Here is a 15,175-nt window from a genome sequence, read left to right as displayed (position 1 = left end):
TGCCCCCACCACCTCTTCAACCTTTGGAGCAAGGAAATTACCACCAAACTCACCTCCATTCTCAATGTCTCCATCGTTACAGCCAGCTTCCCCGATCAATGGAAACACACAGAGGACAGACTCTTCCTCAAGAAACCCTCCACCAACCCCAGCAATCTGAAGAACTACAGCCTCATCTCTGTGTTCCCCTCAATGCCAAAGTCCTCGAGAAGACCATCAACCAACAACTCATAGAATACCTGGAAAATAACCTGCTCGCCATCTGCCAGACCCACTTCCGCGCCAACCACAACACAGAGACTGCCCTGATTGCTGCCACCGATGACTTCAGAACCCTCCTCGATTGGGGAAACACAGTGGTCCTGATCCTCCCCGACCTCTTAGCAGCGTTTGGCAATGTATTCCCACCACACCCTTATTAAGAGACCCTGCCACATCAGGATTCAGGGAGACACCCTCTAATGGATGATATTCTTCCTCATAGGATGAATCCAGAGAGCCTTCCTGCCGCCCTTCAAATTTGAACCCAGGAGCACCATATGCGGCATCCCTCAGCCTCACCCTGTTCAACACCTACATAACGCAGCTCCCAGGAGACCCCTCCACTACTAGGACCAACTTCCACAACTGCATGACGAGTGTCGCTGAATGGATGAAGACCTACTGACTGAAGCTCAATATGGACGAGACCGAAGTGCTGATCTTTGGAAACAACACCTCCCCGTGGAAGGACATCTTGTGGCCCTCCGAAGTCGGACCCACCCCGACAGACCACGTCCACAACCTTGGCATCATTCTGGACAGAAAACTCACCATGAAATGCCATATCAAAACAGTCACCTCCGCTTGCTTCCACACCCTCCGCATACTCCATAAGGTCTTCAGATGGCTTCCCATTGACACCAAGAAAACCGTCACCCAAGCCCTGGTTACCATTTAATTAGACTATGGCAATACGCTCTACCAGGAATCACCAGCCAACTCATGAAGTGACTCCAGACTATACAGAACACAGCTGCCAGACTCATTCTCAACCTCCTCAAATGGATCCACATTATCCACCCCCCCAGGAACCTCCATTGGCTCCGGTTCAGAAAATATGGCATATCAAGATGCTGATACATGCATACAAGGCCCTCCACGACCTAGGGCCAGCATCTACCAACTACAGCCTGTACTACCACCAATCCACCAGACACCTGCACACCGCTTCCCTTGCCCACACTCCCCATATCCATTGCAGCCACAGCGAAGGACACTCCTTCTCCTCCCTCACAGTCAAAGCCTGGAACATCCTTCCCTTCCACCTCCGAACATCATCTTCTCGCAAGGAATTCAGAAGAGGGACTCATGGCCTGACTCTTTGACTGATCACAGCAGGACTCCAACACCTGGAAACCCTCATGGGTGATTAGTCGCTCTCTACAAATTCAAATAGTAAAGTGGACAGGTGTAGAATGCATTGACATAGAGTGTTGCAGAGTATAGTGGTGTAGAGTGCAGTGGCATAGAATTCAGCGGCATAAAGCAACATTGTAGAATTCAGTGGCGTAGATTCAAGTGGTGCATAGTAGAGTGCAGTGGCATAGAGTGCAGTGATGCAGAGTGGAGTGGTGCAGGATAAAGTGGCATAGAGTGCAGTGGAGTAGAATACAGTGGTGCAGAGTGCACTGGTGCAGAGTAGAGTAGAGTGGCGTAGAGTAGAACGACATAGAGTGCAGTGGCCTAGAGTGGTACAGAGTAGGATGGCGTAGAGTGTAGTGGTGAAGAGTGGTGCAGAGTAGAGTATAGATGTGTAGAGTGGAGTGGCATAGAGTGCAGTGGCATAGAGTGGATTGTTACAGAGTGCAATAGCGTAGAGTACAGTAGTGCAGAGTAGAGTGGCATAGAGTTCAGAGGTGTAGAACGGCATAGAGTGCATTTGCGTAGAGTGCAGTGGTTTAGATTAGAGTGACATAGAGAGGAGTGGGTTAGACTACACTGGTGCAGAGTAGAGTGCATTGGCGTAAAGTGCATTGGTGTAGAGTGAAGTGCCGTAGAGTGCAGTGGTGTAGAGTTCAGTACTGTACAGTAGATTGTTTCAGAGTAGAATTAGTGGCGTAAAATTAAATAATAGAAAATTAATAAAGTACATATACACATGAAAAAGCAAAATGTAAAATTAATTTGGTATCAGCATGATTTGTGGTACTAGTGCAAGTACAGCAAATAGAATCTAGTATGGGCAATTGGCAGCCTCAACTGAAGCACTGGTATGCATGAAGAAAAAAGAGCATGCATTAAGCACAAAAAGGGCAAAGTTATATGGTAGAGTCCAGCATATCGCTTCACCTTTCAGAAATAAAACTGCATTTTGAAAAGCTCCCATCGTCCGATTAAAATAAAAATTTCGATTTTTGTATATTTTTTGTTTGTAAATATAATACCATATTTCACAGTTTGCATATTTGTTCGATCTATACTTGTTTCAGTAGATTTATTCATTGTTTTCAGGTTCAAATCGTAGAAATTGCTTAACCTAAGGTCCCTGGCTTCAGTAGTGATTAAGTGGGGGTCCCCAGAAGTCAAAAGTTTAAGACCCGTAGTGAATTACAGGAATGAAAATGGCCCCTGTGTAAGGTGTAAAGAGAATGCCTCCTGTACCCTTTTCTATCTTTGTTATCATCCCCCCAACTCCCCCACCCCAGCCCCCTCATGTGAATTACAAACCACAAAGCCAATGATAAGCAACTGGTAGAATGCATTCCCAGGGCAGGTTTCTGAATGTCCCCAAAATGTCTTTAGCAAACTAGACAGCTGTGCTGTCTGGTAGGTTTCGACCTAAAAATTATTAACTAAAAATGATTTAAATGCAATCTGTAGGATCAAATCAAATTGAAGAGGCCCAGTGACTATAGGCCCCCAGCTTCAGTAGTGATTAAGTGGGGGTCCCCAGAAGTCAAATGTTTAAGACCATAGTGAATTACAAGAAAGAAAATGGCCCCTGTGTAAGGTGTAAAGAGAATACCTCCTGTATCTTTTTCTATCTTTGTTACCATCCCCCCAAACCCCCTCCCACACATGCACAATCCTGTATATGACATCTGACATCCTGGGGCAAAATTACTTGTGTCTTTCAAAACAATAATAGGATAAAAAATGTGTGTCTTTTACAAGTGTTGTGTCAGCATTTTGATCAGCAGCACAGACACCATGCAGGAGTTCTTGATTGCAAAGACTGTGAATTACAGTGTGGCTTATACGGGGAGCATTTTGATGCTGTTCTCCTTTCTTAGGTCACAGTGACTAATCAAATAATGGTAAGAAGAGAGGTGAGAGATAGAGTACTTGCACTTTACATCAGTAGATTGTTGTGAATTATTCTGTAGGTCTCTACACAGTCCACCCACGTCCAGAGCACACCATGTGCTAGCACTGGTATATGAACTTTTCTGCCTGATGATGTAATCTGAAGGTTGCAGAGGTAAAGTGGAGCCCTGTAGACTGCATGAAATCTGCAATACGTTAGATGGGTTAGGCATCAAGTAACAAACAAGTATTGATACAGCTAATAGGTCTTGCCTATGGCTTTGCCAATATGTTTTAGCCATGTTGTACATTAGTGTGGCTGCTATTCAGTATGGCTAAAAGTTATTGGTATAAAGCAGCATGCAGTGAAGTGTTGTAAAGTAGAGTAGAGTGTAGTGTTATGGAGTGGCATGGCGTAGAGTAGTGTAGAGTAGAGATGAGTGGTATGGTGTGTTATGAAGTTGTGTGTACATGTATGGAGTAGTGATGTATAGTGAAATGGCGAGTTGAGTGGGGTAGATTGTTAGGGTGGTGTAAAGTTTTAGACTGTAATACATTGTTTTGTTTAGTGCTATAAAGTGTTGTGGGGTGGTGTAGAGTAGAGTTGAGTGGCATAAAGGGTTTTGTGTATTAGCATTTTTTTGCAAAACGGCTTGGATTGCAGATTACGCACAATCTTTTCACATTCAGAAAGCCTTGAAGGGTTAGAAGAGGCTGAAGGGGCTATCGTCTTACAGTAACTGCCCGATTGACTTATGGCCTGATTTAGATCTTGGTGATACTACCGCCGTACCGCCGTGACAGTGGTCCCAAGTAATCCGCCCTGCTGATGGCTGTAGATGTATGCAGGCTGACTCTCCATCTACGGAGTGTTCACCGCCACATCGCTAGCCGCTCTACCGCTGCCGACGTGGTAGACTCCAATGCGGACGAATAGTACTCCATCGCTGTCAGGGCGGCGGAATTGCGCCGAGCCGATTTAGATTTCCCATTTGTGCTGGTGGTGTTCTAGCGGAGGGTTGCTGATGGAGTGAATCCGTCACGGGACGCTGTCTGCATTGGACTATTCCTGTGGCTGTAGGTTGGATGCTAGCATCACACACCTGATGTTCTTTGGCTAATCGTTTGCACCTGCATAGCACACCATAAAACACACTCCATTTCAGACCATGATTCTTTGCTATTCCACAGCACCACAACATTCATACACGGGGATTTCATATTAAAGTTAGGTTTCGATTATGCTTTTCCTAATACTTGTTCATTCTCTCTCTTTTCTAAACTTATTTTGGGTGGGTAATTACAATCAGTTAAGTTTACAATTGCATAATGCCGGGGCCCGACAATTCCTGTTTTACTGAGGGAGAATTGTCAGTCATGGTGGATAAAATTATTAGAGTAGAATCACAATTGTTTAGAGCCCAAGTCCAAATTACATCCCTTTCTCAGAATGTGGGCCAGAATAGTTGACAGAGCGAATGCTGTAGCAAACAACCTGTGCACACAGAAGGAAATTAGGAAGAGGTGGAATGACCTGCATGGGAATGTGCGTTCCCTGGCCTCCAGGTGTCACTTGGAGACCCACAGGACTGGTGGTGGTTCTCTCAGGCCCTCTTTACAACTCATGCTCAGGGAGGAAAAGGTCTTGCAGATCCTACATCCTGAAGGCTTGACATGAATGCCTGGTGGAGTGGAGACTGGTACGTTACACTTTTCAATGTGTCACTAAACGTAAATGTCCTGTTTGCGTTCAAGTTAGCTGTTGCTAATGTGTTGTGCACACTTTATTTCACATAGAAACCTACAAATATCAGTAACATCTTGTTTGGCTTGTTTGTTTGAGTGCATTGAGTTGTATTTAGGGTAACAGGTTTAAATAGCCATCACATTTTACATTATATTATGGTGCTTGTAAGTGTTTGTAATCCGAATAACAAATTACATATATGTGCTTCACATAGCAAATGTCTGTTGTCTTTCTAATGCAGACTTACACACGGTATGTTCAAGAATTTTTTTTGCAAGTGTTGTGAATGTTTCTGTGGTAATTTCCTGACATGCTGCGCTATGTCAGCCAGCCTGTTCTATGCAGAACCATTATGTACTCTAGAATGTTTATCCTTAAGGCTCCATTGCTGAGTGTTCAGGAGTCAGTTATTACAAGGGTGCCAGGTGGATAAGACGTTGCTACATATGAAGCTTACAATAAAGAAGATAATCTCTACTTTCACCGTGCCTGTTGTACTTCTTCACACTGGTGATGAGCGAAGGACAACAGACCCAAGGAAGATAAAGATTCCTCCTTCTCAAAGACGAACTTTGGCAGACAAGACGAATTCCACTTTATCAAGTCAGCCATTACCAGCAAACGTCCCAACACAACCAAGTTTCTTCCTGAAAAGTAAGGTACTGTGCGCGCTTTGCCAGAAACCAGCTTGGGATCAGACTCTGATTCAAGCAGCTCTTTACTTTACTGCCTAGCGTCCCTGCGCTCCCAACCGTCCTGCTCGCTTTTCATAAGCATCCCGACAAGACTGTCCCGCACCCCGGCACCCCGCCAACTCGTCATTTTTGAAGGTGCGCCAAAACCGCAATCACTTGTCCATGTTTAAAGTCTTTGAGACTCAAAAAAGGCAGAGCATTTTTCAAACGCTCCTTGTTACTTGCGCGTGCTGCCTGCCTCCGTTCCCGCAAGAGAGTCTTCATTCCTGTCTCTGTATTGACATCACACCCTTGGAGACTCTGAGCGTACATGACACGCCATGCAACTTACCTGCATCCTTACACTGGGCCTTTTCTCATTGCTAGGCAACCCTATCTCAGCAACCAGATTTGCACAAGCAGCTGCTAGTCTCCTTGGCAACGTGCTCCCTACTTAAGAAACGCCAAGCACAGAAATCAAGCCACATACACTTCTCTTTTGCTTTTCTTCACAAGTTTCTTCTACGACTTTCAGTGTCATTGAGGACATCGTACAACTTACCTTCAATGTACTTTAAAAAAATTAACTTTGTACTCTGCACCTGGCAAACTCATCAGTTACTTTACAAATATTTCAACGGTGACAAGCACACCTGCTTGTCAGTTAACGGCTCTTCATTGTTACTTCAGTGACAAGCACATCTACATTTCAGATTTCTTCTTCGGTGACAAGCACACCTGCTTGTCAGATTACTTCTTCGGTGACAAGCTCACCAAGCACACCCACTTGTCTGATTGCTTCTTCGGTGACAAGCACACTTGCTTGTCAGTTTAATCCTTTGGCGTCAAGCTCACCTGGTTCCAAGGGAATCATACAATTATTCTTCATCCCTACAATGTCAAGCACACCCTTGTTTTGAAGTGTTACTGATAGAGCAAGGACTCGTAGAAAAGAAACTTGCTCGGAAGCAATCCTCTCATTTAACTCCCTAACATGTTATTAATTATGTATTGTGTAAAACTAATGCGCACTACATAAATAACGAGGGTTAGGGAAGCTTGCATATGTGTTTACTAAAGTGATTAACTCGAATGAATTTCTAAAATGGCTTTAAACAGGAAATCTTTATTGCGCATGCGTCATCTGCATCTGCGCAGTATGACTAGCTGTCACTTGGAGGGAAATTCTTGAGCATGAGCAGAAGGTACTAATATGGAGTCTTGAAGACTCACGTGCTTTGCATCTGCTTGCTTGAAACTAAATGGAGTGAATTTACTAATGCTAACGTGGAGAAAGTATTAATAAGTAAAGGGGGTTAGAGTAGAGATGGGTGGTATAGAGTGAAACCATTTCTTTCTGAAAGTAACATCTGTCTTTCTGACTTTATCACTAGTGCACATTTGGGCCTCTTGGGTATGTTGAAGTGAACCAAGTCACATGGGTTTTGTGCATGGCAATTGAAAGCCAGCCCGGAAGAATGACGTGTGTGTCACGAAGAGGACAAGGACACAACCTGCCTGAGCCTGAGAACCAGCAGTGAAGAACCTGAATGAATAAGACTATATGTTCAGATAAATACATTTGTTGCAGATGAGATGTGAATGCGGGTGGGAAAATAAAGTTTGAATAAAAATAATGGGGATGGGTTTGTTAACAAAGGGCTAACTGAAAAGAGTGATATGTAAGCATGGTGTGATGTACTTCCCCCCTTGCCTGACCAATCAGAATTAGTATTTTTAGGATATTGAAACTTTAGTGGGTGGTACATGAAGAACAAAAGGTATAATTGAGATAGCTTTAGTTAGTTAGTCAGATGAAGATTTGCTGAATGCGGCAGAGCTCGGGATGCTATCTGATAGAGACATCAAAGCTGAGATGCTGTGAGCCATGGGTGCTGTCGGAGTAGCGAGAGAAGCTGATAAAGAATTGGATGCTGAGCCTGATATCCTAAGTTATTAGGATTAGAAAGAAGATCGCGGAAGAATCTCGAGGAGGAACAGAGTGTCAGAGAGGGGTGCAACGCAGTCGTCGGTATTCTAGAGAGGTCATCTATCCTGTCCTGATTCCTGTACTGAAGCCTTTGTTACCTGATCCATCCCGGGGGACCCATACCTGCCCTTTGGCCAGGGGGTTGGTCTTCACACCATCCTTGGTAACTATAATTCCGTGCATTAGCAGATGTTCTTTTCTCTCTGTCCTCTCCTTTCTAAGCTTAAGTCATTGCAAGTTGAAGTATGTGTTGATGAGTTGATTAATTGAATCTTCTCTCCTATGAGTGACGGTGACTGTACTGTACTTTGAAGTGGAACACATGCAATTAATTTAGATAAAGATTTAAACCTTTCCTGAGTCTGTGGTCATTTTATTATAATAAAAGAGGGTTAATTCATGTCATTTCACCATCAACTAGTTCAACTAATGGTCTATCGACAAGAGGAAAGAACTTCTTGATCAGTGAAAGGTTAGTTGGGAATAAGAAATAACTAATCTTGAATGCCGAAATATAAACTTTGACTCCAGCGGTTTACCCAATATTGTGTGTGTGTTTATGGGCCCAGGTGAGTATATGGTATTGGAGTATCTGTTGTTGGTACGCCGCTGGATCATTGCTATTGGTAAAGTGACAAACACTACTATTTCCCTGACAATTGTATTAATGTTATTTATTTAACTTCTTTTAAAAAAATGCAGAATGTTTCTCCTCCACTGTTTTTTTCCCATAACCCTGGTGATCCCATCATACGATGGTCAAAATGGAAGAAAGTCTTCTTTAACTATGCAAGAGTTTGCGGGGTATCTCTTAGCACAGAGAGAAAATGGGCTTTACTTTTGCACTGTCTGGGTTCTGAAGGACATGAGGTGTTCGAACATCTTCCTGATTTGGGTGAAAGTGAGTCAGACAGCCTTAATGAATGCGAGATTTACTTTTAAAAAAACTCAATAAGCACTACCTTCCAAAAGTCAGCACCATTCTAGAGCGGTATCATTTTGGAGGGCGAGTGCAAAAACCTGAAGAATCTGTTGAGGCATACACTACTGCCCTCCGTAAGTTAGGTGCCACCTGCAAGTTTGATGGGTCCCTTGAAGAACGCACTCGCGATCAGTTCATGTTAGGTTGCAATGTTGAAAAAATCAATGAAGAACTTTGGCAGAAAGATGACCCAAAGCTAGATGAAGTACTAACTATAGCTAAGAGAATAGAACACTCCCTTGCCTGTGTTGAGGTCATCAAGAAGGAAAATAGTATTTTGGAGGAAAAGGTTCACTCTGTGACAAAGCACTCCTTAAAGCATCACTCCTTAAAGCCTCCTTTAAAACAGCATGATCTTGCTCATTCCTCTTCTGTCCTCAAACCCAAGGGAAGCTCCAAAGTGGAGTGCTACCGATGCAACATGATTGGTCATCTTGCTAATAACAAATCATGTCCTGCTCTCTCAATTGAGTGTCACAATTGTGGGAAAATTGGTCACCTAGTCAAAGCTTGTAGAGCTCATAAGAACTAAAAGGACAGACGTGTCAAAGAGGTTTCCCTTGAGGATGAGAGTGATTACGATTATAATGATTTACACTGTGGAGAGGTTTTAGGGCAAAATGGACAGAACAAGTGTAAAGGGCATATGGATGAGGTGCAGGTGAATGATTGCAATATTAAAGCGCTTTTTGACTCAGGTGAGAAGATTTCACTCATCCCCAAAGAGTTCTCTGACAAGGCATTGAATGGGAAGGTGAAAGTCTACAAGCCTGACATCAAGCCGCTAGCTTATGGTGGTCAACCCATAAAGTTGTTCCACGAAGCTGATCTGGGTGTGTCGTTGGTTCCTGGTGACAATCCCTGCATCATTCTCAGAGACAACCCTTCACATTCAGAACCTTTGAATGTTGTGTCGAGTGATTTAATGGAAGTGAATCAAGGATGTGATTTGCGTAATGAATTCAAGAACGTTTTTAGTGAGAGGTAAGGATACCTCTTGGGATACACGCACAGAATCACACTCAAACCTGATGCTGTCCCAGTAACATGTAAGGTGCGCAGCGTACTGCTGACCATGAGAGAATCTATGCACTCTGAGCTTGAGAAGTTAAAGAGGGAAGGGATAATTGTTGAGACAGAAGCCAGTGAGTGGTTGGCTCCGGTCATTCTTGCACGCAAGGCCTCTGGAGAAGTGAGATTGTGTGTTGATCTCCGTGCCCTCAACTGAGCAGTTGTCTCGGACAGGTATCATCTCCCCAACATCACAGCTAAATTAAAAGATGCCCACGTTTTCTCCACTCTAGATCTTAAGGCGGCCTATCATCAGTTCAAAATTGATGACGAGTCCATGAACTTGACAGCCTTTATAACCCCTTTGTGATCTAGAAGTTCACTCGTCTCCCCTTTGGCTTGAATTCCGCAGCCTTTGTATTCCAAAGAGTCATTGAAGACGTGTTGGATGGCGCGGAGGGGGTTAAGATTTATCAAGACAATGTTCTAGTTCATGGCTCATCTCAATTAGAACATGATGAAAGGCTTAGGGCCATCCTCGAGAAATTTAGTGCAAGAGGTCTAACCTTGCGTGAGAACAAATGCAAGTTTAACCTCTCAGAAATAGACTATCTGGCCCACAGACTAACTGGAGGAGGAGTTAGACCTAGAGATCACTTCGTGAAAACCATTGAGGAGCTCCCTGTCCCACAATCCAGAGATGACCTAGTCACCTTTTTAGGGATGGCAGAATAATATAATAAATTTGTTCCCCAGTTCGCAGGTCGGACCTTCCCGATGAGGTCCCGCCTGAGAAAGGGAGTGAAGTTTTCCTGGTCTCCCCAGTGTCAGTTGGAATTTGAGGATGTAAAGAAAGCTCTAGGCTCTGCTCCCTCCCTTCAAAGCTTCGACATTTCTACAAGCTCTATTCTGATTACGGACACCAGTTCAAAGGGGTTGGGAGCTGTCCTTAAGCAAGTAAGAGGCAGTAAAGAAGCAATCATCATGTTTCTTTCACGAGCACTCGTTGGCCAAAAAGTACAGTACTCAGTGATCAAAAAAGAAGCGCCGTGTATTTTCTGTGCCATCAAAAAGTTGAAGAAATATCTTTGGGGTAGTTTGTTTGTTGCAGCAATCAAATGATGGACCGAATGCTGCCAATGCAAACATTCTCCCCGAGTCAAAAGTTCTGGGTTAGATCCATCGTTCTTTTGCCCACTACGCCACCACAGTTTGGACCCAGCCATATGCAAATCAGTCTTGACCCTGTGCCCCATGGGAACAGTCCAGACCGAACTGCCAGGCCAGGTCCTCCCTGGACCGGAAACAAGCATCCTGGGACCGGTTTCAGGGCATGTCACCCTTCTTCAGCCAGGCTAGCTTGAATCCAGTGGCACAGTGAGCAAGGGACCCACGTCTGGGCATACCCATCCCACTTAGGGCGAAAAGTGTTACAGCAAACAAATGATGGACGGAATGTTGCCAATGCAAACATTCTCCACCAGTCAAAAGATCTGGGTTAGATCCATCGTTCTTTTGCCCACTACGCCACCCCAGTTTGGACCCAGCCATATGCAAATCAGTCTTGACCCTGTGCCCCATGGGAACAGTCCAGACCGAACTGCCAGGCCAGGTCCTCCCTGGACCGGAAACAAGCATCCTGGGACCGGTTTCGGGGTTTCACCCCTCTTCAGCCAAGATAGCTTGATTCCAGTGTCATGGAGAGCACGGGACCCACGTCTGGACATACCCGTCCAACTCGGGGTGACAAAAATGCAAAAACAACAATGAATGGACAGAATGCAGAACAATGTCATACATTCACCCCAGTACAGAGATCTGGGCCTAAATCCATTGTTTTTTTTGCTCACCACGCCATTCCAGTTTGAACCCAGCCATATGCAAATCAGTCTTGACCCTGTGCCTCATGGGAAAGTTCCCTTTGAATTGTTTAGGGGCCACACTCCCAACACTTACATATTTCAATCTTGGATGAGGGGAAAAGGTGTTGACATTGAAGATCACAGGGATGCCCAATGGGAGGCAATTTAGGATCTCAAGTCAGCCAAGAGGAAAGCAAACTTCAACACCAGATATGCTGTCTCTCACACAAAGGTATGCATGGGTGACCGTGTGAAAGTACATTATTCCCAGAAGTCTGCTGGTGCGAAATTCTCCCCGCCTTTTAAGGTGACCAAACTGTTTCGTAATGCTGTGAAACTCCATGATGGGCGCATATGGAATATGGAATTGCTCTCATGCGTTCTGGTACACCCTCTAAACAAGACTCCCATGCCGTTCCCCCCAAGGTTACCTCTCCCTTATGCAGGAGCGCTCGCATATGCAAAGGTCCTGAGACTCTACGTAATTTTATTTTAAACTGGTTATACTTTTATATTCTGTTATTTCAATGTGTTGTAAAGTTCTTGTTTTAGGTTTGGGGGGAAGGTGTGTTGTAATTGACTGAAATGCTGCGCTATGTCAGCCAGCCTGTTCTATGCAGAACCATTATGTACTCTTGAATGTTTATCCTTAAGGCTCCATTACTGAGTGTTCAGGAGTCAGGGTGCCAGGTGGATAGGAGGGTGCTACATATGAAGCTTACAATAAAGAAGATAATCTCTACTTTCACCGTGCCTGTTGTACTTCTTCACAGTTTCATTGAAATAACTACAACTACCATGATGCCTTGTTTCAGTTTTGTAATAATAATATTGCCATCTCATTTTGCTTATTCTCCCTTTTCTATTGTATTTTCACATTTTGTAAAGTGTCATTTATTGATCAATCTCTATTAAATGGTCTCTTTTGAAAATAGTTTCTTTTGAATTTTGTATGTTGTCCTTTTCTTGTAATGTAATTGCATTGGTGTCATTAGCTTCACAAATCAACGTTTGTTGAGCTTTAAAATTTAAAGCATGTGAAATTGTATGCTGAATAAAAGTGGCATATATAAAAACAGAACTCTTCACTGTTTATATGACGACTAATGCTAAAAATCTCTCTAACTTGTGTAAATGTTTTTTAGCCTGCTAGGCCTTGGAATGACACAGTTCACATTTTCTTCTCTACTGTGTTGGGTTCAGTGCTTGGTACATTTCATCTATACTTACTAATTTATCTTTTTTCATTTCAGGACATCTTCTTACCCATTTATTTGAAGATGTTTTGTATAAAACATAAACTTTTTGTGTAATTAATTACATTTCCACCTCAGGTCTAATCATGATATTCAATTCCTTTTCCCTATTAGGTTGCTACATTACATTTGCTTATAACGCATTGGATGTATAATCCACACTTTTACTAAATATTATGTTTTGTCACAATCATTATAGGTCCAGCAGCCAGAGCACGTGTCCAAATATCTATGTCTAAGGATACCCCCAACTCTAGCCCAGGATCAAGCCTCCAGGGACGACCCCACTCCTGAAAGCCCAGATGAAGAGGCCTGATCTATCGGGTCTGCCTAGTCAGACAGCTTCAGTGAGTCTCCCTCGACCCATACCTAAACTTCCCACCCCAGCTGTTACAGCACCTCAGCAGACGGATACCTCCATTTCCTGTGTCCAAACTAACATAAAACTCATTTTGTGCCACCCCACCCGGTCCTGGCTGGTGGTGATACAACACTACAACACCTTCAGTTCAGCCAGGACCCAGTGGGATTGGGAACACTGGGTAAAGGCCACAGGTGAGTGGGGTTAGGGGTCATGGGAGGGATCCTAAAAGCCAGCATTGTGAGGCCACTGGGGTCACTGTCACCAAGGCCACCATCAACCAAGTCTTGGGAGCCCTCCATCAGTGCCAAGACATGATGGGCCAATTCCTTACAGAGCTCCAGGACATGAAGCAGTTGCAGAGGGAGCACAATGTTCAGCTGGAGAATCTGAACTTCAGTTTGGGATCCCTGACTGGGGTGCTGTAGGACATTTACACCCATATGTACAGGGTTTTTCCTGCACCATTTCCCCCTTTCTATGGTCCAACTAAATCTGGGCCTACAACATTTTTCTCGGCCTTAGAAAGGAGGGCCCTGTCACAAGAGGCAACACCTGGACTCACCTCAGTTCCTGCAACTGTGGATCCACTAGCCACCCGCTGGAGCACATGTGCATCCGGAACACCAGGAGGGGATGACAAGACCTCCACCACCAGCAAAAGACCCCTTAGCTAATTTCCTCCAGTGTGACTACCATTCACTGTGTGGACTATTATCTGGTTACATTTACCTTTCGCTTTCTGAGGCCAGTTGTATATTGGACATTGGAATACAAACAATTTAGGCTCTACAATTATGGTTTCATTCACCATGACTCACTTTTTATTTGTTTGTTTGACACTTTGGTTGACCTCCACACTTACTTTATTTGCTTTTGTATAATAAAAGCAAAAAAAAATCAAAGACTGGTGTAGTAGTTATTTTCTGTATTCATTCTATTGTTTTTCCATCCATTATACATTTCAAAATGTAAACAACCAAAGTATTTTTTATTCATAAATGAATTGTAAGTAGGTAATGTTGCTCACCTATTTGTACCAGGACAACAAAATACAAATAACAAAAACTCATCAACTAGTGTTTCATTCAATTTGTAACAGAGTGTTCTGTCCAATGTTTATTGAACATACCAAACCATACATAACACAAATACTCAGTGCCATTTTTACATGTGCAGTTCCACACCTTGCCACCATGGAAGAAGGGGATATAATTTAAATATTCAGATTCAATAGGCAACAAATCATTGTATTATGTCATGACCTGGAGACAGATATTCTGCCACAATAACACTAATAGACCTAAATCCTGGCAGTCCTCAATTTTGTGGCCACAGGATCAGTCCGAAACACTGTTGAAGTATCTGGGGGAATGTCTCAACGACCTTTAAGTGGTGTGCTACAAGACGTTCTTCCTACAATGATAAGACACATCAACATATTCATACACTAAATGCAAAATGTCCATTTGGCCAATGTAAAGGAGGATGACTATGCTTTTGGTAGACTACCACATGTGGTTAAAGCACATCATGCAGAACTTATTGACTTGGTGCCACCATTCAACAGAAAACAAGTCAAATGCTATCTAACAAACTTCCATTCAATCATTGTGCAAGTTGTCTCAGTACAAGATATGTACACCAAACGTCTGTGTGTGTCTTCCACAGAAACAACCCATGGTTCTTTTGTACTTTGAAACAGCACTCTTTAACTGCAAATGTCAAAACTTTGAAATGGCCAAATGAAGATGACATGGCGAAGATACCTAAAAAGGATTAAAACCAAAAGATGAGTGATGAAACATATTAAAATTGACACATTACAAAGGGACCTTTTTGAGGACACATTTCCTAAAACACTATCAGAGATAAACAATCTAAATGAACACAAAAGTCAATGTGTCAAAACTTTGATAAACAAAGAACTGTGGCCTGGATTTCCCTGAACTTGCCCTTCCTAAAAATGTCCAGTACATACTGTTTCCCTCATTACATCAAAAG

The sequence above is a fragment of the Triturus cristatus genome, chromosome 10 (genome assembly GCF_964204655.1).
Source record: "Triturus cristatus chromosome 10, aTriCri1.1, whole genome shotgun sequence".
In the NCBI taxonomy this organism is placed as follows: Eukaryota; Metazoa; Chordata; class Amphibia; order Caudata; family Salamandridae; genus Triturus; species Triturus cristatus.
Note: the sequence above shows the minus strand (reverse complement) of the source record.